Raw genomic sequence first — 23,567 nt, forward strand, 5'->3', positions numbered from 1 at the left:
TATAGCCGGCATCACACTATATTAAACTCCATTAATGTAATTTTTTCCAAAGACAGTTTACATCCCCTACACCCACCATAAACATTGTGGTTATACCATAAATATGAGTTTATAGCCCTCAGATACAATAAATTTCTTTCTTTGAAAGCTTACTTATGAAGCATTGTGCTGTGGTTCTAGACACAGCTAACTGAAATCACAAAGTCAGAAAATAACATTTCTAATAAACTCTGAGAATAAATCAACAAGTATTTTCTCTCAATTGACTATAGTCTCTTTGAGAGGCAGTATAGTACAGTGGAAGGATGGTTGGATTTTGAGTTAGGGGAACTGGGTTCAAATCCTGATTTTATCATCTGCTACCTGTGTGACCTGTGGCAAGTTGTTTTAACTTTCTGAGCCTCAGTTTCCTCATATGTAGAATAAGATATTGTATTAGTTGACCTTCAAGGTCCTTTCCAACTCTGAATCTGGGATCCTATGATCTTCCTTTGCTTCTCTGAAATAAAGGCTATAGAAGTTAACGAGGAACCACTCTTTGGAAGTACCTACAAGATGGGTCCAAGGAACTGATGCAGACACTGAAGTGAAAAGAACACCTTGAAATACTCTTCACTGTCTCCTAAAGTCTCTCACTAGAAGGGAGAGTTCTGGGGTAAGAGACCAAAGGCCTAGATGCTATTCTGTCATTGACTGGTTAGGTTATTTTGGGCAAGTCACATAACTGCTCTTTGCCTCAGTTTCCTCATCTGCAAATTAAGAGGATTAGGCTACTTCTATCTCTCAAATTCTGCAACTCCTTCAGGGTTTTCTCATGATTTCTGAGAGAGCTAATTTCAGTCAGGTTTATAGATTTCTTTGAAGTTCTATTTAAAAGGCAGCAGTAAATAGGACACTGGGCTTAATGTCAGGAAGATATTGGTTCAAGTTGCACCTAAGGTACTTACTAGCTGTGTGACCTTAGGCAAGTCATAGTATCATAGATTTAAAGCTGGAAGGAACTTTAAAGGCAATCAAGTCTGATATCCATATTTTAGATGAGGAAACTGAGACCCAGAGAAGTCAAGTGACTTATCCAGGATGACACAGTTAATGCCTTAGATGAGAGTTGAACCCAGATCTTCCTGTCTCCAAGTCTAGCACTTTCTTCACTATACTAAGTTTTCTGGGTCTCAGTTTTCCCATATGTAAAAATGAGGACCTCTATTAGATGATCTCTGAGGTCCTCTCTAACTCTTAATCTGTGTTTCTATGATCTCTTGCACTAGTGTCAAATACTTGCTTTGTGGGTGAAAATGTTTTGTGAGATTGCTGGGAGAAATCTGCCACCACTCAGAAGGATGTCTTGGGCATTGGCCAGAGCAGAAGCTGTCAGGCCCAAGCTATCATGAGGAAACTGTCCCTTGTGGGAATACACTAGTTCTTTGGACACTTCCAAGTTGGTGTTGATCTTTGGAGATAGAATAGTCCCCAGTGAGGAGGAAAGAAGGAAAATAGACAGGAGGAGCAGACCTTATAGGCCCAGAATATTCTCTTGAGGAATTACTGAGAAGCCTCCAATATAAGTTTGATACTCCAAAATGCCTGGGAGGGAGGAGAATTCCACTGTTGGAATAAGCAGGTGATTGGATCATGATTTGAAGAGTCATTTTTTTTGTTATCCAGAGGTCATGTCCTGCTGTGCCGTGTCATCGTGAAAAATAATCAGAGGCATTGTTTATAGAGTAAGGGAAATTACTCAGCTTTAAGACAAGCTTTTAAACAGGGACCAGACTGCTTTATCTGCCTGAATGTGGGTCACTAATTATATCCACTTATCTCCAAGCAATGACTCTGACAACCTTCTCATAAATTGCATGATGATATCCAATGTTCCTTTCTGCCCTTCTTTTTGTGTCATAAAAAGAGGATTGCTGCCTCTCCTGATGCACTGCAGTAACTACATCTCTATCAGAGAGTCTGTTTTCAAGAGCTAGTCCATCTCCCCATGGCTAGTATGCCTCACTTACTATGTCAGGTGCATCAAAGGAAATAGAGCCAAAAATCAGTGAAACCTTGACCCAGGAGAGAAAGCTAAAGCAGGTGAGAATGAATATCTTATCTAGACTGGTACATTACATCCGCTTCCCTGAGTTAATGTACCTGAGAGGCTCAGCATTGATCTTGCCAAGGCTGTCTCCTGACTCCTCTGCTGTGGACAGCCCCATAAAGCCTTTGAGTCAGTCCTTCCCTGGGGAGGAGCCCGAATGGGGGCTGCGAGCTCTGTGTCTAATCTATCTCTGTTTTTCTGGCAGTCGTTGCCCAGAGGTAGCCTGGGTTGGTTCAGAAGAGAAGTAAACAGCTGGTGTAAATCATATGTGTGTGGGCTCCATCAGGCTTCAGTCTTGCCAGGGCTTATCTGGAAGTTTGGCTTGTGGCAAAGGAAGGGCTGTCGACATTCAAATTACTTACTCGAGTCAATTCAACAAGGATGCATGGAGAGGCTATTACTCAGCTCTTATCCTCTGGTCTGTTTTAATAGAAGCATCAGTTAAGAGTGGGAGGGAACGTGGAGGACAAACTTTTCATTTCTCAGATGAAGAAACAGATTTAGAGGGTTAAAGGGACTTGCTTAAGGTCACAGAGGTAGTAAGTAGCAGTCAGGATTCAAACCCAGAATCCTATGACCAATGCCCTAGTACCCCATCCACTGCATTAAACTGCTAAGGACACACATTCAAACCATAGAACCAGACATAAAGAACTTCCCTTGAATGTTTGTGCTACATGATAACATTTGAAAATCTCAGTGCCCTTGGCGAATGCTATTCATTGTAAGTTCCTTAAGGACAGGGACCGTTTCATTTCATTTTTTAAAAATCTCCAGAATAACAATGTCTGACACATAGTAGGTACTTGGCAAATACTTGTTGATTGAGTGTCCAATAAATCCAAAGTAATTGATAAAACAAATTTGTATCATGGTGAGTTTTTTAAAAGTATTTAAACCTTTAATGTCTATTATTTTTTTGCTCATGGTTCTTATTCCGATAGCACTGCCCTCTTTCTTTGAGATTTTGAATGTCTCTATTTTGGATCTGTTCATAGACAAAGTGTTGTTGTTTGTCCTTCATTTTTGAAGAGGACCAATGATATCACAGGGTGATGTCTTGACTTGCACATGAATTGGATTTAAGTGAGGCAGAGTTGCACAAAGTAATCAACCTCACTCTCTCTTTCAGAGTCATCGAAGTCCAGTGGCAGGACAAAAGTTAGGATCACTGATGATGGCCCAGGATGACCTTGGCCTCTTTACACCACCTCCCCCCCACACACATACACACACTTCTCTGTTTCACCAGAGTCTTTGTGTCAAGACTACAGAGAAGTGCTTTGTCCCAAGGTGCCAAGATGGTGGACAATGGGCAACTCCTCCCCAAGGGATTCCTTTATAATAGTAATAATTATGATAATAATAGCACTTATGTAGTGCTTTAAAGTTTGCAATATGCTTTACAAATTATTATCACATTTCACAGTTCTTAATCAATACTCTTACTCTCACTTTTATGCCTGGTCATAATGCCAAATTTCCAAGACCTTATCACCATGGCCTGGCTTTCCCTGGGTTTAGCTTTTCCTACTACTGGAAGTTTGGGGTCAAGAGTTGGACTCTCTGAGGAAAGGAATCCCTCATATCCTGGCATGACTGAACCCAGGGAAAATCATCCTTTGTGCTGTCCTCTCCATGTTCAAACAAATTTGCTTTCAGTGTAATGGCTATAGCTCAGCACAGTGCCTGGCAATAGTAGGCACTTAATAAGTGTTTATTGGATTTATTGGACTGGAATTCCATGAAGCAAAAACAGAAGGTCACTGGATAAATTCAGAGAGAGTTTCTAGGAGTTATTGGTATTCTGTAAAATAAGCCAAGGAAAGTAAAAAAAACGTAGAAAGGGGGAAAAAGATTTGAATATATACATATTACTCTCTTTATATAGACTCTTTATTTAAGTACTACTCTAATAACATAATTTTAGGTGACTTTGGATTCTCAAAGACTATGTCAGTAGAATGTAAGTTCTGGTAGGTCTTGCAAAGCTAAAAAGAATTGTAGTATGGGCCTAGTGATGGTTATTGTCTAAGCATGGGCCTTTCTAAGTTCAGAGATGTTTTTTGTTACCAAAGGATGACTAGACATCCATAACTCTGCCAGAACAACACAGGAAACTGAAGAAATGGAGCTTATTGTATTATCTGTGTAGGCACCCACACTGCTGAAATTGTTCTTTTAAAGTATTGCAGCATATCTGAGTAGATCATATAATTATATGTTGCAGAGGAACATGTAATAAGAGCCCTTTTTAGCCCTGTATTTGTTTGCTAATCCATCTCCTAGATTCAGGAGATGCCAATGTGTGAAATGTTGAACAAAATCTCTAAGTCAATGTTTATCTGTTTACTGAACTTAGACTCACAAGACCACAGTATAAAATCTCTAGAGTTGGGAGAGAACACAGGGACCCTCTTGCAGAAACTGAGGCCCAGAGAGGTAAAATTACTTACACAAGGTAACATAGGTAATAAATGGCAGGGCTGAGATTTGACTTTGCTCCTCTAAATGGCACCATCTAGTTTGGAGACTGACTTGGGAGAACTCGAGTCTACAAGATCTGTATTCAAATCTTGTCTCTGACACTTAATTGCTGTGTGATTCTGATAAGTTGCCTAACCTCTGTGAGTCTTTGTTTCCTCATCTATAAAGTGGGGAGAACAATAACAGCTACCTCTCAGGGTTATTGTGAGAATCAAATGAGATAATATATTTAAAATAGTTTGTAGCCATTAAAGCTTTGTATAAATGTCAGCTATTATTAAGATTTAAGTCATCTATTTGGACCAGGAAGAGATTTAATGGCACCTTTTCTAGTTTGCTTTTCTATGTGCTTACTCTTTACATTTCAGAGCTATGTGGTGCCCTCCTGCCTAGGTTTTCTACTTTCAAAGAGTTATGGGTATACAGATGAACCACCTGCAAAGTCATGAGAACAGGCCCCCATCTCTAACTTACAAGGTCAGCCAGGGGATGAACCAACCCTTTCCCCTTACCTTCACATCAAGTTTCCCAACATTCTGCTGATGTCAGGGGAGAATGGAACATTAACTGAAGACCTTAAAATTATCCTGGGAGGTTTCTGTCACTAGATTTCCCCTGGGGAAGGATTCATGTAATGCTATGGATAAAGGAAAACCTCTTCCAAAGGGCAGCAGGGAAAAATATGTTCCCAAGCCTTGTTTTAACTAGTTAACTGAGCTATTAAAATATTTGGGCAAGCAGGAATGTATTCAAGACCCTCTTCTTCCAAAATATTTATTTTTTACATATCTTCTGTCTTCTACCCTCTGAGAACATATATCACAGCAAGAAAAACTACAAATCACAATTTTCAATTGTTCACCTTTGTAAATGGCACTGTCTGTATATATTTGACATATACAGTCACCATGTACATTGCCTTGAATTAAGAGTTATTTTCTTAAGCATCCCAACACTGGGAAGACCTTCCCACACAAAGCATATACATGTAAGCCTGTCAGTTGGGGAATGGCTCAACAAGTTGTCGTGTAAGTCTGTGATGGAATACTACTGTGCCATCAGAAATGATGGGCTCCGTGATCTTAGAAAAACATGGAAAGATGCATAAAATAATGAAAAGCAAAATGAGCAGAACCAAGAGAACAATGTTTACAGTAACAGCAATATTATTTTAAGAACAACTTTGGGTGACTAAGTCATTTTGACTATTCAAATTGAGCATAAATACTCAAATTAATTACAAAGGACATATGAAGGAAGATGCTATCTGCATCTAGATAAAGAACCGATAAGTAGAAATATTTATAATATGGTTTTATATATACATATTTGTTTTACACATATACACATATACACACATACACGTATACAAAGGGGGGGGGAAGATGAAAAAAGGAAAAAATGAAAAAGTTATATGATAACATGATTATGTATTTAAATGAATAGCAAGTAGTAAATAATAGATTTGTAGTTCCATGTATAATCACCTTTTTTTTCCCCTCTCTATTCTCCTATGTTATGGAAAGGTTTTATTTCTTAAGTTCAGAATAAAAGAAAAAGAATCTCTGTACTACTCTGTCTTTTTGTTCTCCTAGCCATGAGGAAAATATTAGTTGTTACTGTTGTTTCTGATTGGGTCTGAGGCATAGGAGAAACAAACCTTTAAGTTTCCTCTGCCTAAAAGTATGTTTTAATAGGGATTCTTGAAGTGAACAAATAGATTCTTTGTATCATATCGTACCAATGGATTCTTGAATACTGTGCTCTTTGTCTGAAATAGTCTTTCATTAGGAAAGCTTTTCTATTACAATGTATTACTATGTATGTATACATATACATACATACATATATATGTGTGTGTATATAGATATAGTTATATAGATATGTATTTCTTTTCAATGGATTAACATCTAATTGAAGGGCTTCAAGAGTATTTTCCCTGATTCCTCCTGAGCATATATTTTACGCTTTCCTATGGTTAAAAATTTGCACTCCCTTCAAATTCAACCATGACCACACTTCTCTGTACTTCTAAATTTGGATGTCTCTCTAGGGTCCCTAGGGTCCTGGGAAAACCTGTGGGGTCTCTGGCTTCAGGCCTTTTGATGATCCCTCTGGATTAAGCACCAATGGCTGAGAAATAAGTCCACAAAGAAAACAGAGTTTAAAGGTGGACATTCTTGGCCCTCTTCACAAGAGGAACCTCATCTCTCCACATAGGCTATCATGTTGTTAATAATTTTCCTTGCTTCTTGATTTGTTTGTACTTTCCAGTTTTGAACTGGTGGGGAGACAAAGCGCTCTCTGTTGCCTCATCCCCAAATATATGCTTTTTTATTCTTTGAACAGACACCTGCTCACAGGCCTAATGCATCAGGGGAAGTTCTGTAGATCAGAAGGGTCACGCTCATAGGCAAGTAGCAAAACTCCTGAGTGGGGCAGGAACCATATTACAATGTAATTGAGAAATGTTTAACAATATGAATAAATATAGGATACAACATAGATAATGTTGATTTGTGGTCTTCTAAGTCGATATGCTGATGCTGAGATTGGTTCTGTTTGAATATGCCACTACTGCTATAGATGATTCCTGATATTTGGGTCCATGGCTCTTGTGGCCAGGAAGGATTCTTTTAGCTTTTAGAATGTGAGGACATGATAACAAAAAGTCCCCTGAGACATGCAATTCAATTTGACAAGTACTTATTAAGTCCTAATATGTGTCAGACACTGACCTAGACACCGAGGATAAAAGGAAAAAAAAAGATAGTTTCTGCCTTCGAGGAGCTACGTTCTATTCTGGCTGTCATTGGTTGGCCAACAATAGGTCCCAGGCCAAGCCACACTGGGTCACTGTTTGGGTCCTGATTGGCTCAGAGTAAATGTAAATGGCAATTGTTTCTGTTTTTGCCAGAAACCCTGAGGGTCTTCCCCTCCTAGATTGATTTTTTTTTTGACTAAGTAAAGAGGCCATTCTCTGGCTCATTTCTTACCTAGCCTTAATCACCGAATAGGTGCTGCCTCAATCAAATTAAGACCTGTTAGAGACCTTAGCTTAAAAAGGCCAAGGTCTCCCACCGCATGCATCCAGAGCCATCTCCAGTCGTCCTGATCTATATCTTACCGCTGGACCCAAATGGCTCTGGAGAAGAAAGTGAGGCTGGTGACTTCGCACAACCCTCCCTCCCTTAAATCCAATTCACTTGCATGTCATGGCATCACTGCCCTGATGTCATGGTCCTCTTTGGGAAAGATAGACAAACAACAACATTCTACTGGGGGAGAACAGTATGCATACAAATAAATACAAAATATGTACAAATTATATGTGGGAGAGTGGGGTGGCGGGGGAAGGCACTAACACTGAATAAGTCTTATGTTTCTTTTACTAGACATTAAACTCTTCAAAAGATTAAGTTATCTCTTGATAAGATGTACAAGTTTTAGCCCCTAGGTATTTCTCTTACCCTTTTAACACTTTATTAAGAATGCATGACCACCTACCCTGGCAAGTATGTATGAGGAAAGAAAAAAGTTCCATAACAAATACAAGAGATTAATTTTGAGTACTTTGGCTAGTTTCACTGACTTTGTACAAAACATTAGCTAAATTTAGCCAACACAGTGCTTAGTACATAGTAGGTGCTTAACAATAAATGCTCATTGATTAATTGATTGACTGATCTAGAAAGATGCTTCCATGTGCTAATGAAGGCGCAAGATTTAAGGAACATTGTATATACCATTATTTGTTCAGATGAGTGTATACACCAACAACCCCTGGAAATGGAAGGTCTGAACCTGCAAAGGGATTATTTATTTGGGCAGTACTTATGGAACACAATGAAGGTAACATTGCTCGGTGACTTGTGCATCATGTATTTAGGAAGTATTTGCTGCTAAATATTGAGGAAATGAACAGGAGAACTTACTCACTTCTGGCTCTGATAAGCCACAAAGCACCCTATGTAGAATAACACATTGCTTGGCACATAGGAGGCTCTTGATAAATACTACATGATTGATTATCGTGGATGTGTTTTACTTTTCCCTTTTGGGCCAGGGATAATCTAGTGATTTCCAATTAAGTTCCCATCTTCAAATAGACATTCCATTTTCTACCTGCAGCTCTGTTTGGTTTCAATTCCAGGTACATCATGACCCCAAGCTAGGTTACATAGTAAGTATTTAATAATAAATGCCAAGCTAGGGTACCCCCTCATCCTCCCCACCACCCTCTTTCAGTTTCTTTTTATGTACTGTCTTCCACCATTAGACTGTAGGCTTCTTGAGGGCAGAGAGTGTCTTTTTTTTATATGTATCCCTAATGCTTAGCATACTGCTTGACACATAGTAAGTGCTTAATAAGTGCTTATTGAGGTGAGTTGAAATGAAGACTCATTTCCATATAAAATATAAGCTCAATGAATGATTGTGTAATGTGGTAGATGTAGTATTGAATCAGAAGACCTGAGATCAAATCCTGCCTCAGACATATTAGCTATGTGACTTGAGAAAGTTAATTTCTCTGAGCCTCAGTTTCTTCATCTATGAAATGAGGTAATGTATGTGAAGTACACTATAAACTTTAAAATGTAATATATAACTCATCTCTGGTTTACTGGATATTCCCTGCAAACAAAACTTCATTTCCCATGTCCATCCCATTTCACAGACTACCATTCATTCCTGGAACGCCCTCCATCCTCACTCCCACGTCTGTGAATCCCTAGACCCCTTCAATGCTTTACGTACTAGTTCTTACAAGAAACCTTTTCAGATTCTCTGACTTTAGTACCCTATGATTACTTTGCATTTAACTCACACATATTTTGTAAATACTTCTCTGTGGGTATGTTGTATCTCCCCAGTAAACTGTAAACTCCTTGAGGGCAGAGGTTATTTTCCTTTTGCCTTTTTCTTCCCAGTGCCTATCACAATGCCTAAATATAGTAGGTACTTAACAAATGCATGTTCACTTGAATTGACTATTATTGCCACATAATATTTCAATAAGAGTTATCAGGGTCCTTAAAAATTTAGTTCAGTTGTTCATTTTACAGATAAGAAAACTGGGCTAGGAAAAGTTAAGCACCTTGCCCGTGGTCACATTTATAGCAAAAATAAAATTTGAATCCATGTCCTCAGACTCTAAAACCAGGCATTCTCCCCCACCCCAACCCCCAAGCATGATATGACCTTTTATGAAATACTTTCTGTAAATTTAATTACATAGGGCCATAGCTGAAACATGTAATAAAAAGAGTTAGAGGTCAGATGATCTGGTTTCTAATTTTATCTCTCCTATTGACTAGATGAAATCAGCTGTCAAACAATAAGTATTTATTGAGCACATATTACATGCTAACACTGTTCCAGGCATTGTGGATATGAAGACCAGAACAAAACAATCTTTATTTTCAAGTCTTACTTAATTGCATTGTATGAAGGACCTTGAATAGATCGCTAAAATAAAGTTTCCTCATCCACAAAGTGAGAGGTTTAGATGAGATGATTGGGTGAGACCATTTATTTTTCCAAAATGATATTATTTCAATTATTCAGAGGAAAGAAAAAACCTGTCACTTGTGTATTTTCTCATTGGTAGAATTTGATTAGTTTTCTCCAAAGACCAGTATCTGAAGAACAGTGACTAGTTAATCCCTAGGTACTCCAAGAGCTGAATTAGAGGATCTGGGTTTAAATTACAGCATAGGAGATTGCAGTTAAATAGTCATCTAAAGTTTTGAACTAATTCTAGTGAAGATATTTTCCTATGGGAACCCATCTCCAATTTTATCATAGAACTCAATGAGAAAATAGGATTCATTTACAGGTAACTTTTCTGGAATATTTCTGTCCTTTAAAGTAAGGAACATTTTATTTTGAAAGGCCAGACATGTCTAGTAAATCTATCATTTTCACTCCAGGTGATGTCTGTTCATTTCTTTAAACAAGATTGGAAAAGTGACAAGCATATCACAATCACATATAACAGAATATTGTTTTCCAAAGTGTGGTCTCTGGCAGGAATAGATAGATAGGTAGATAGATAGTTATAGATACAGATAGATGTAGATATAGATATATAAATATAGAGAGCCAGAGATCCATTCATCCATCCATCTCCTGGGCAGATCATTGATGAACCAATCTATACAGTGAACATACCGAGGAAAAAGAAGGAAATTCCAGGGAACGTGGGAATGTAAGAAGGACAATGAGCAAAAACTTGTCCAGAATCTCATCCTGGACTTGATCCATCCATCTATCTATCTATCTATCTATCTATCTATCTATCTATCTATCTATCTATAAGATGGAAGAGCCAAGAAGCTATATGCACACAAAAAGAACAGGTCAATGGAGGAATAAAATAATGCTCATGAGAAGAATTGTTACTAGGAATTTCTGTGCTTAGGGTAAGAGGGAGGAAAGGCACCTTCAATAGGGGTTGTGAAGAGGCAGACTCAGACCTCTGTTAATGCAGGGTGTGAGAGAGTAGCACAACTCTGTGGATCACTTCGTAGCCTGCAATCCAATCCAATCCAGTCTGGTCCAATAAAATCCGTTCCAACAAACATTTATATACCTGCTTTGTAAGACACTATGTTGAGTTCTAGATTTACAAAGGCAAATAAAAACAGTCCCTGCTATAGTATTCTAATACAGGTGGGAGCAGAGGAATATAACATGAAAACAGCTAATTCTACACAGACAAGTCTCATTTTACTAAATTCACATTATGCAAATTTGACTTTGGGTAAAGAATTCTGAAAGAAATCTTCATTCAAAAACCACCAAACAAACCCAAGTTAATTTTTACTGTACAGTACTGTGCTCTCTCTCGACATTCCTGCCTCTTGGGTCTGCAACCTCCGCATTCTCCAGCAACAACAGCAGCAGCCAGAACTTTTTAAAAAAGCCCTCCAAGCAAAAGCTGAAGAATGGACACATGCACATTCCTGCACACACACACACACAAAGTGGGCATGAACTAGTCATCTGCTCAACTCCATCTGGTTAGGGTTGGATGGTAAGTACCTGCTCCTACCCCGCTTCACTCCTGGTCCAGAAAGTCCCAGAGTTGGCAAGATGCACGGTAGGAGCAAGAACATGGTGGGTTTCTGCTCCTTAACTATCAACACATGGCCCTAAAACCCCTTTCCACCACCAGTTGGTTTACTTGCTATTCCACAAACGAGGTATCCCTCAACTATGGGCATTTTCTTTGGCTCTCTCCCATGCCTGGAATATCCTCCTTTCTCGGCTTTCTTCAAGCTCCATCTAAAATCTCACTCACTATGGGAAGCCTTTACCAGCCCTTCTTAATTCTACTGTTTTCATTCTGTTGTTTTCTATTTATCATGTATATAGCCTGTTTGTATGTATTTGTTTGATTGCAGTTAGATTGTGAGCTTCTCAAGGTCAGGGATATTTTTTTTTGCCTCCCTTTGTCTCCCCAGTGCTTAGCATAGTGTCTGGCGTATAGTAGGTGCTTAATAAATGATGAATTACTTACAGTTCTTGAGAAAGCCCAGAAGCAGGAACCATGGGTTCAGACTTTGAGATAATTGAATCTGGGCCTTCCAATCTGAGTTATGGGGCAATCATTGCTCCCTATTACTTTCCTTTTGCTCAAGTACCCATCTCCCTTCAGCCTGGAAGTTGAAAGAATCAGGGATCATTTGCTCTTCCTATCCCCATGCCCTGCTTCCACTTCCACCCTACTTAGCTGAAGAGGGAGATATACAAGGTACCAGTGCTGCTGCAACTAGGGAAGAGGGGATCCCTGGCTTCATGTTCACCAGATCCTGGAAGAGGGGCAGTGATGGGCAAATGATATTCACTAGAGGAGGCCTCTCAGAGTTGTTGGTCTTAACCCTTCTTTGTAAAGCCACAGAGATGTTCCTTCTCCTGCCCCCAACATATCCTACTTTTGTATCCTTTAGATTCAGTGAGCACAGACAAAACATTGCTTATCTGACACCGCTTACATCTCTCCTAATAGATGTCCCATGTTAGAAGAGGAGATATTTAGCTCCAAATTCCCCAAATTGGAGGAGGAGTAATAATAGATGAATTTTACTACTCAAAGATTTCTTCTCTAGAAAGCTGTCTGTCCACCATTCTCTCCCATTCATCCTCTTATGCATCGACTTGTGGTTGTTCCCCAAAGGTTTTCAGTTCCATTTTGGAAATTATTAAATCCACATCTGGGGGCTTTGCTTCACCACTGTTATGTTTTGTCTATTAGGTACTTGAACCATATATGAAATCACAACCCTAGTTTTCATGGAAAGGCATGGCCTGTCCAACCTCTAAAAATCATTCTGGCTGACCAGAAAGCATTGATCACAGTCCACTGAAGACTCCAGAATTTAGGTCTGATGATGCAATTTTCAGGAAAGAAAGTCTGCCTTAGGCTCTGTGAGCCTTAGAAAACAGGAAAGGGCTGGCATGCCTCAAATCATGTAGGAAAAACATTCATTTATTTAGTGGCATATTTGGAGCACTCCCGAAGCAATGCTGACTTTTAATTTCCTCACATCAAATTAATGGGCAAGAATTGACACTCTGTTGTGATGGCCCACCATGTTAATGAACTCTTATCTAATTAAGAAGATACAGTACGAGTTATTCTGATTCTGCAGCACGAGTATTATTCTGAAACTTCTAGAAACTTGGGGGTTGGGAAATCACGTCAGCTGGTGCTAACAATAAACCTTGTTGGAGCACATAGGTGTTATGGGGAATGCCAAGGACAGCCTTCTTTCATCCAGTATCAAATGTTCAAGAACTTTGCTCTCCTCTTCCCTGTCAGGCATGTAACCTCTCAGTTTCCTAGCACACTATGACAGCTGACTCACCATGGGAGGTTTTTGATGTCTTCTGGTGCTAGTACTACTTCCCCCATCACCATCATCAGACACAGTAGAGTTTGTTCACTGCCATCTGCGATCAGGTGGGTGGCGGTGTCACAGGAGGCTTCCTGGGGTGAAATTTCCCGGGAGGCTTTCTAGGTCTAAGAAATCCTTTGCTCTCTTCAATCTCCAGCAGAAAATTATAAAAATTATTGGGAAGGGATAGGGCTGCCCTCTGAAGGAGGAGAGTGGCAGGGGAAAGACAATGAAAGCAAGGAGACAATGACAAGAAATAAAAAAAATGACTCTTCTGCAGAGATAAGAGGTATCTGGGCCAAGAAGAGAGGCAGTTTCTACTCTCAGTAAACATAGCAGTTGACACCCCTGGCACTCAAGTGGCCTGGAAAAGAATCCCCCCCCCCAAAGCATCCTCACAAATGGGCAGTATCTCTGCTGATCGTGTACATACGTAGATCTTCATGAGAGGAAGTTCCCGCAAGAAGGTATCACACTAACTGACACTCACTGTCTCAATTATGTCAACCTAAACCACTTGCCTAGTCTCCTTCAGATCTGGATTCAGAGGAACTCTATGATTTTCCTGGTACACACTTACTCAATCACTCATGGACAGTTCATTCAGTTCAACAATCATGTTCCAGCGCCGGTCACTTGGTCCTGGGGGCTCAGAGACAAAAAGGAAGAGTTCTTGCTCTCAAGGAGCTTACTTTCTACTGAGAGGGGCATGTAGGACATGCACCTAGATAAATAAAAGTGAAGGGGGAGGGAAGCCAAACAACTGGAGTAGCGGAGAGGGATGCAGGGAAGTCTTTGATGAGAAGGGCATCTCTTGAGCTCAGCCGTAAAGGAAGGTATGGATTCTGAATTTTGGAGATGAGATATGAGTAAATTTTAGGCATGAGGGAAGGACCTGAGCACAGTCAGTCAGTCAACAATCATTTGGGAGATGGAATACTCTATGTGAGGAGCAGCAAGGCCAATGTTATTGGAAATAATATGTAAGAAGTAGAATGGTAGGAAGGCACTGGGTCACAAAGGGCTTTCAACAGAGCTCAAAGAGAAGATTTTGCATTTGACCATGGTCAGACCTATACTTTAGGAAGACCTCTGATAGTACAGAATTCTATTGCTCTCTCCATGTTCTCTCTCACTACTTGGACAATCTCTGGAACTTCACAAGGACTTACTTGATTATCTCTTTCTATGCAAGTTCATTTAATCAAACCTCTCTCTTGTCTTATTCCATCCTAATACTCAGGTCAGTGCATAAAGTCTCCACCACCAAACAACAGCGGCCTATGTTCTGACACTCTTAAACGGGCTTACAGAAATTGAAGGCACTTCCATTGGCTTGAAGATCCCAGTAAATAGCTGCTCCTCCTTCCCATGTCAATCCTAGAGCATCCTCAGGTTCAGAAAGTAAGATTTTGGGTAAATCCTTGTCTCTGTCTACCTGGCATTAAGAACTAGAGGGAAGTGCATCAGTCTTTCACTGTCAACAGCTAACTTAGCAAAACACTTGCAATTTTAAGCCTATCTACAATCTGGATCCAACCTACCTTTCCATCCTTATTCAACTTTGCTATCCTTTATAGAAACTTCATTCTAGCCAAACTGGTCTATTCCTTATTATCTGTAGTCTAAACTTAGCCTTCCATCTCCTGCTTCCACACGTTCAGAAAGATTAGAATATATACTCTTCTCAATTTTTCCATTCCTTCAAGGCTGTGAAACCTTCCTTGAGCTCTTCAGCACTCCTGACCCCTAGCTGTTTGTACTGTTCCTCCTCAAATTACCTTTTACTTGCTTAACTCTGTATTTGTTTACTATCAGTAGATTTAAAAAAAATACAGTCTGAGGATAGGGACTATTCCACTTTGGTCTGTGTATGCCTAGTAGCTAACATAGTGCCTTGTTTATAGTGGGCGCTTAATGTTTGAAAATAAATGTTCATTCATTCATTCATGTAGCTTATGTGACTTGCACAGGGTCACATAGCTAGTAAGCATCTGAAGCCAGATTTGAACTCAGGAAAATAAGCCTTCCTGCTTCCCAGTCCAGAACTTTATTTGTTGTGTCACTTAGCTTCTTCAGTCAAACTGAGACCTGTTAAAGACCTTAGCTTAAAAAGCCCAAGGTCTCCCAATGCATCCAGGGCCATCTCCAACTGTCCTGATTTTATCTCACTACAGGACCCAAATGGCTCCAGAGGAGAAAGTGAGGCTGGTAACTTCACACAGCCCTCCCTCACTTAAATCCAATTCACTTGCATGTTGTGGCACCACCTTCCTGATGTCATGGCCCTCTTTGAGAACGAAGGACAAACAACAACAACTGTTCATGTAGCACTTACCAAGCCAGTACCATTTCTGAGGAAACATGGAACCTACCCTTCTACATCAGGAATTTCCACCTGAAGAACAGGTCACAAAACAAGGTGTCACACCTTGAAAAGCTTAGGAATCTTTCTCTACACAGAGTTAGCTTAATACCTATGATAAAGTTCCAAGCAACATGGAATGACTACTGGCTTAGTGGACCAGAGTTTGAGAACCAGCTCTGCCATTTAGTTGCTATGTGTGTAACCTTATGAAAGTCACTGAATCTCTCAGAGCCTTCTAAAGGGAAGGTACTGGACCAGATGATCTATCTTATTCCTTCTAGCTCCAAACTTAGGATCCACAGTTTTCTGCATAGAAATGGAGTATGTGAATGTGTGCCAAACAATATGGACATGTGAATGAAAGAATAAATGAATGAATGAAAAAGAATTTATTTCGAACTTACTGTGTGCAAAGCATTGTGCTACTCTGTAGAGACAGAAATAGAAAAACAAAACAGCCCTTACTCTTAACGAACTTAGATGCTTATAGGGGATGACAATGTATCCAGGTTTCAGTTGTCAATCAGACGGCTTTAAGACTCCTTAGGGTGCAGTGGTGAATCAGATGTTGATGCATCTTTTTGAATGTCATTTTAATTGATAAAGTCATATCCGTTTGTAATGGGTAACAATTTAATGGTGCCAAGCACTCTGGTAGCAAAATCTTTCTTTTTGGGGTCTTTAGTGGCTTTTGTTATGAGGAGGTGGAGATTGTAGCATCTGCAGAGTCAATTGTCAGGTCAAATCTCCCCATGGTTGCTCCCTGGAATGACGAGGAACACTCTAACCAATCAGTAATTAAGACATATTTTCAAAGTGACTGGCAAAGATAAAGCAACAGCAAACAAAGAAACCTGCATTGCAGGGTTTTTGGACAGGCCTGGTGAATTCTGGCTCCTCTCTCTGGCTGGATGGGTCATGTTAACTCTAAACTCAGATGGCTGTTTGGTTGTTCCCCAAAGAAAATCAAAGAGAAAAAAGATGAGAGCAATGGAGGAAAGGAAAGGTGACTTCTAGGTAGTGGTCTTACATAAATTCATGGCACATTCCACCATTCTGAGCTGGAAAGTCCAGTGGCCAACCAAAGAGGCCAGGAAGAAACAGGGCTTGCTTAGGCTCTGAAGGTTGACAGAAGCTCTCAGGGAGTGAAAGGAGAGCAGAATTCTAGACCTGGGAATGTACCAGGCTAAGCTGAAATCACAAACCATTGTGAAGGATACCCAGAGGGAAGTGTAATTTAAACAGAGATGCTGGAAACACCAGAGACTGTTGGAAAGTGTCAAAGATGAAACAGCAAAAACAAAACAAAACAAAACAAAACCCCAAAGTGCCAGGAATAAGCCAAAAATGCTCTCTCTCTCTTTCTGTCTCTCTCTCTCTGTCTCTCTCTCTCTGTCTCTCTCTCTCTCTCTCTCTCTCTCTCTCTCTCTCTCTCTCTCTCTCTCTCTCTCTCTCTCTGTGTGTCTCCCTCCCTCACTCCCCCCATTTCTCTTTTTCTCTCTGTCTACATCTCTCTTTGTCTTTCTCTCTCCACACGCGCGCGTGCGCACACACACACACACACACCACACACACACATACATACAAATAAACAAAATGAAAAATAACAGAGGAACAGTATGGTAACCTCAGGAAGGACATGAAGAATTGAGAAAAGCTTCCATGAACAATATATAACTCAGTGTGGCTCCCCTTTGAGGGACCAGCTGGACTCCTTCCTACCCCTTAAAGGGGCCTACTATCAGAAGAGGGTAGCTAGACAGTTTAGTTCATTGGATTCTAACAACAGTTTAAGATGTCTCTTCAGAATTTCAGCTCCTGAAAAGTAAGCATCTTATTCTGAGTAAATTCTGTTCTTTGAGACCTAATCAGCACCTGCTTCATGAATAATTCACATTTATATGACACTTTAAGGGTTTTTTTAAATAGTGTTTCTCAAAGTTAGCTGTAAGATAGGTACCATAATGACTTGTATCCACATTTTAAAGATAAGGAAACTGAGGCTAAGTGACTTGTCCAGGGCCATACAGGTGTGTGGGAAGGGGTGGAAGCATGTCCTCACAATTTCCCTTACAAAGGAATTAAGGATCAGAGACAGAATTCAATGTCTCCAGATTTCATTCATTTCTCCAGATTTCAGGAGCAACACTTTTTCCACTATGGTGACTAGGACTTATAAGGACAGTCTTAAAAGAATAGTAGAAGGTCATTTAGTCAGAGGGCCTATGTCCTTCCCCCTTTGGAAATATTCAGCAAACCTATTAAGCATTTCCTCTTGTTTCTCGAAGCACCTGGCGGTGCACCCCATTTCAGCTCTGGAGAACACAATGTCAGATGACATAGCACTTAATCACATATGAAGTCCCTCAAAGTGGAAAATTTCACAGTGATTTATTTTTTTTCCAGATGTAAATATATAGCAATAATGCAGTTATAAAACTGGTATTGTATTAAGCCATAAATTATATTTGACATGTAATAATGTTGAATTACTGTGGAAGTATATCAACTTCTAGTGGAGTTGCCAGCAAACAATCAGATGCTATTTACACCAGCCTCATTGTTTGCTCTGAAGTGGGGGTGGGAGTTGGGGGAGAAAGTTCTGAGTCCTCTTGTTGGGACTGAAATGCCACAGGCACCAGTTAGACTGAGACTATGGAGAAGCCAAGGCCAGGGGTGAGTTGGGGTGCCCCAGAACTCTGGTTAAGTGGCTAATTCCAGGCTAAGGGACTAGGAAGCATTTTTCAACTCTGAAAAAAATAATAGGTTCAGAGAAAAGGGCAAAGGCTTAGCTGCCCTGTCCCCTTTGTCAGGCCTTTGTTCAGAGAAAATTGTAATGTCGATAAATCTGAGGTGTGATTGATTTCATCTGGTGGCCCAAATCAGGGGTGGTCAACCCAGCTGTGTAGCCCATGAACTGACCAGGGGATGGGAGAGAAACCAGCCCAGTTTGGGATGGAAGAATTTTATAATTGAACTGTTGAAAGAATTTTGATAAATAGCCAAGCTGAAGTCAGTGAATGAATAAATCAAATCCACAGCTGGGAGATTGTCCTGTAAGGGACCAGACCAGGAATGTAAATCCCAGTCTTTGTTGGTGGTTTGGGAGTTGATATGGATCCATGAGGAAGCACGCTTTTTACCTGGACCCTTTCATGTGGAACAAGCAGAGGATTAATTATTCCAGCAAACTTAATGGCCTTTCAGTTGTTTTAAAATGGAAGCAATGGTCATGTTCTTTAAGAGAGGGAGGATGGAGAATTGCTTTCTATAACCAAAGGTTAAACACATTCTGTTCAAACCTAGCACTAAATGATTCATTTTTGATTGAGAAGGAACCAACTCAGACATTTGCCAAAACCCCTGAGTAAATTCAATGTGTCTTTGGAGGCTCAAGAGATGAAATACATTGGTACCTTTCCTTTTCTTTTTCCTCTTCACCAAGAAGGATGTTTCCTTGAGATTGTCCTAAAACACTTCATAGGTACTCTCACCTCTAAGTTGTATTACACTATATTGCATAGTTTATGTATTTAGAGGGTTATTTAAATTGACCTATCAACCTTGGCTGCACCTAAGGACTAATCTGAAACTTCATTCTTCTAGAATTTACTTTTTCATGCAAAAGCCTAAGACAAAGGGTACTAAGAGTGGGATTGGGGATAGACTTTACTATTCATGGATGAGAGCTTACAAATCTACCCAGTCAAATAAAATTATGGTGATTAGGCAGCCTGCAAGAAGCAAGTATATCCATTCTTCTACTTTCTCAATGGAGTCAATAATTATATTATGGCATAAGTCATAGGTTAATTACTTTTTATTAACTGAAAACAAATGATCATGGACATTTTCATTATACAGAAAGAAACGGAGATTAAAAGCAAAAAAAAAAAGCAGACCAGCAAAAAAGAATATTCAAAGGCAGCCTACAAAAGGATCAGAGGCTAGTACTGAGGCCTTATGAAAAATTAAAATATGCCATGTATATGGCTTGTAGTGTATGTAATTTGGTGAGGGTGCAGTGGATAGGTTAGGCCCATAATGCATTTGGATAGCGTGTATAGAGAACAGCAAGGTGGACATTATAACTGGCAGCAGGACCAGAGTGAGAAGATGGTTAAAAAAGGGAGGGAGGTGAGATAAGGAGGAGAGATGGTAAGCAGAGGATTAGGGGTAGTAATATTTATGCAAAAATTTTTTAAAAATTAAGAAAAGTGTCAATAATACATTTAAAAACACTGAGAAGATCAGCAGGCTGTTGAAAAGGGGACACAGATGCAGGGCAATGTTGACGCTATCATGTTCAATTTAATATGTATTTTTAAAAAACAAACTGTAGGTAATAGATTCATAGTGTGATATACAATCTTTTTTTCTGGGCTTCTTGTTATACGAAAATGTTAACATTTCTTGATGATTTTCTATTTCATATTTTTTTTAATGTGGAGGTAGAGAGAAATTTTTGAGTCTTAATATTCTATGAGTATGAATCTGCTCCTGTCTACTAATAAAAGGGGCAGAGTAGACATGTGGTCTGATTTGTTAGGAAGATAAGAGGGAGAAAGGGAGAGAGAAAAAGAGAGACAGAGATAGAGAGAAAAACAAAGATAGGCAGAGACAGAGATCTAGTGAGGGGTTAGAGTCATAGACAAATGGAGAGATGGAGAGACAGAAAAAGAGAGAAACAGGGAGTCAGAGAGAGAGACAGAGACAGAGAAATAGGGACTAAGAGAGAGACATAGAGAGACAGACAGAGACAGAGAATAGCTAAGTAGAGGCAATAATGAAAGCAAAGGGCTGGTAAGAAAATAGGAGCTTTACACATACCAATATGGATACTCCTCCAGTGGTGCAGATTGCAACCCATTCATACCGTCTCATCTTGTACAAATGTTCCTCATGACTTCATGTGTAATAGCAAGGAAAGTGGGACTTTTTGTTTTGCTCGAATTCTAGTTCTTCTCAGCACTAAGGTAATCAAGTGCCTTTGATTGAGAATTGCATTTGCTTGAATCAAGAGTCTGATGAATCTTTGATGACCTACGTAAGTCACAAGAAAGCCTAAGTCACATGAGTCTGAGTCACATGGTTGTGAGGCCCTTTGTGGGCTGACCCCGAAGAAGTGTATATATACTCTGAGGTTAGCAGTTTGCTGTGGGGGCTCACTCATTGGAAGAGTGTTCTTGTGACTCCGGGTAGCCATTAAGGAGACCCCCAGCTTTGAAAACCCAGATGTCAGTGCTTCTTTCTCTGGTAACTATGTATGTATTGCTATGGACAGATAGCTAGAAGCCCTGTCTGCTGATTTGTGTTATTTGCTCTGTTTATATAATTTCTGCTTGTAATTTCTGTTTCTGTTTTCTCTGAAGTTCAGTATGCTGACTTTTCCCCCTGAACTAAGTGAATGATATATGCATGTTTAATTAAAGTGAGATCGTAAACCCCTTAAAATTACTTTCTTTAGAAAAGCAGATCAAAGAATCTGTACTAGCAGCCCTCCTGTGTGCTGGTGTTGTTGGTCTTACACCTTCACAGTAGCTGCTACCAACATTGTTGTTACATCATGGTAAGTCTCTAAAAGTAGTCCAAAGTCCATACAATGAGCAGGGCTCTTCCTCTACATCTCTGAACATTATGTAGATACCTTTGGAGCATATAGATGATCCATCTTTTAGACCTCGCTCTTACTATATAAGTGGACCATTGAAATGCTACATATCTTGGGTGACATTTTTTACACTGCCACAGGTGTTCACTGATAACGTGCTTCATGGAATAAAAGTCTACAAAGCATTAAAGTTGTGGGTCAATTAAAGGGAAAATGAGATATATGGTGGCAACAAATAAGCTGCAGCTTATGGCTGCCATAATGCACCATCAGAATAATGTTGGTGCTAAGAAGATACATCTTTGTTTATGGGAAATGCTTAGGTTTGTTTCCAAAATGGAATCCAGCCCCATTCTCTTTCTTCTTAATTTTGGGTCACACTCATAGTTTATTTCCTATCTACGGTATCTATCCAAGACACTGCTTATGTAATCTGTGGACTGTATTCTTAAATGCATATCATAATCTAGACAGTGTCAAGTCAGCAAGTCAACAACCATTTATTAAACACTTGCTATCTTCCAGGCCCTGTGTTAAGGGCTGGACAATATTCATACTCTACTGACTTTTTCTTCTAAGCATAGTAGGATTTTGTATTCACTCTACCTTTTAGTCAGTTGTGTGATTATAAAATGTGGTATCTTTTCTTATACTTCCATCAAGGGGTATGTATGGGTGGACTAACTCCTCTGGTGTGAGGGCTTGCCGAGGATTCAGGGCTGCTTATCCACCTTTGGTGATGACCTTTATTCAACTCTCACCTGTGGCTCCAAAAAGCTGTAAAATGAGCAGCAGCTATACCCCAGTAAACTGTACCAAAAATGGACTAAATGAGGTTGAGGATAACCAAAAGGCCTACAACCTATTGGTGAGTTAGGGGGATGTCTACCCCAAGCAGGCAAAGACATTCCCTGGTGGAATGAGCTGATGAGAACAATTTGTTCCAACAGCCATATCCATATCCATCTTTATGGCACTTTTCCCTTTTCTCAGCTCATGTTTGCTGTCTTCTTGGTTGTTCTAGAGTCTCCCAATGTGATCTCCCCCCATATAGACAGTGACACAGTTCCTTACTCACATTCTGTCTTTTTTCTCCTAAAGCCAAAATCACTCTAAACAAAATGTACCATCCCTACAGGAGCATGCTGTTGAATAGCTGTTAGATTAGAAACATTTTAATAAACTAATTTATACTAAGGTGTAATCAGTTTTTGATTGGTCCAAATACAGACAATGCTTTTCTCCACAAATCTAGCTTGTATGACATCTGAGTGTGAGCTATAATCAACGTTATTTTTCAGTGTATAACAAAATGTTTACATGTAAACATGTGTACACACACAAACATGTTGTCCTTTCAAAGAGATATTTTAGCCTATATAGGCTATATATAGCTTATATCAGAAAGTAACCTATATTAAGTCCACTTTAGTTATTCATTCAAGTACATTTCTATAGCTTCCTTTCCCAAACTCAGCTTACTTGTTTTTAATAGAAGACAAAAACATAATCTAAAAAACGAATGTATGAATGAGAATTTGGAGGAAAAAAAAAAGTCCTTTTTAGTCCCAACTCATATAGATCAGTGTTTCTTAATTTGGGGTCCATGGGCCTTCAAAGGGTCCAAGGGTAGATTTCAGGGTGTCCATGAACTTGAATGGGGAAAAATTGTATCTTTATTTTCACTAACTTCTAATTGAATTTTAACATTTCCTTCAATTATATAAAAAACATTGCTCTTAAAAAAGGTCCATAAGCCTCACCAGTCTACCAATAGATTCTATGTCACAAAATAGGCCAAAAATCTTTGATATATTGGAAAGTAGAATACAGGTGTAGTTAGAAGATATCTGGATTCAAATCCCAGTTTATTCACTTGCTTGAGGTGGGACCAGTTTCCTCATCTGTAAAATGGGGCTAATCACATTAGCAATATCTGCCTAATATAGTTGTTGTGAATAAATGGCTTTGCAAATATTAAAACATTATGTAAATATGAGGTATCATTATGCCTACTTCACCTACACATAATGTTGTTTTGCCTGCTGGCACAAAGCCAACCCTTTCAACCCCTCAAATAAACTCTGTTTCTAGTTTTTTATTTTAACA

This window comes from Trichosurus vulpecula, chromosome 9 (assembly GCF_011100635.1).
Source record: "Trichosurus vulpecula isolate mTriVul1 chromosome 9, mTriVul1.pri, whole genome shotgun sequence".
NCBI lineage: Eukaryota > Metazoa > Chordata > Mammalia > Diprotodontia > Phalangeridae > Trichosurus > Trichosurus vulpecula.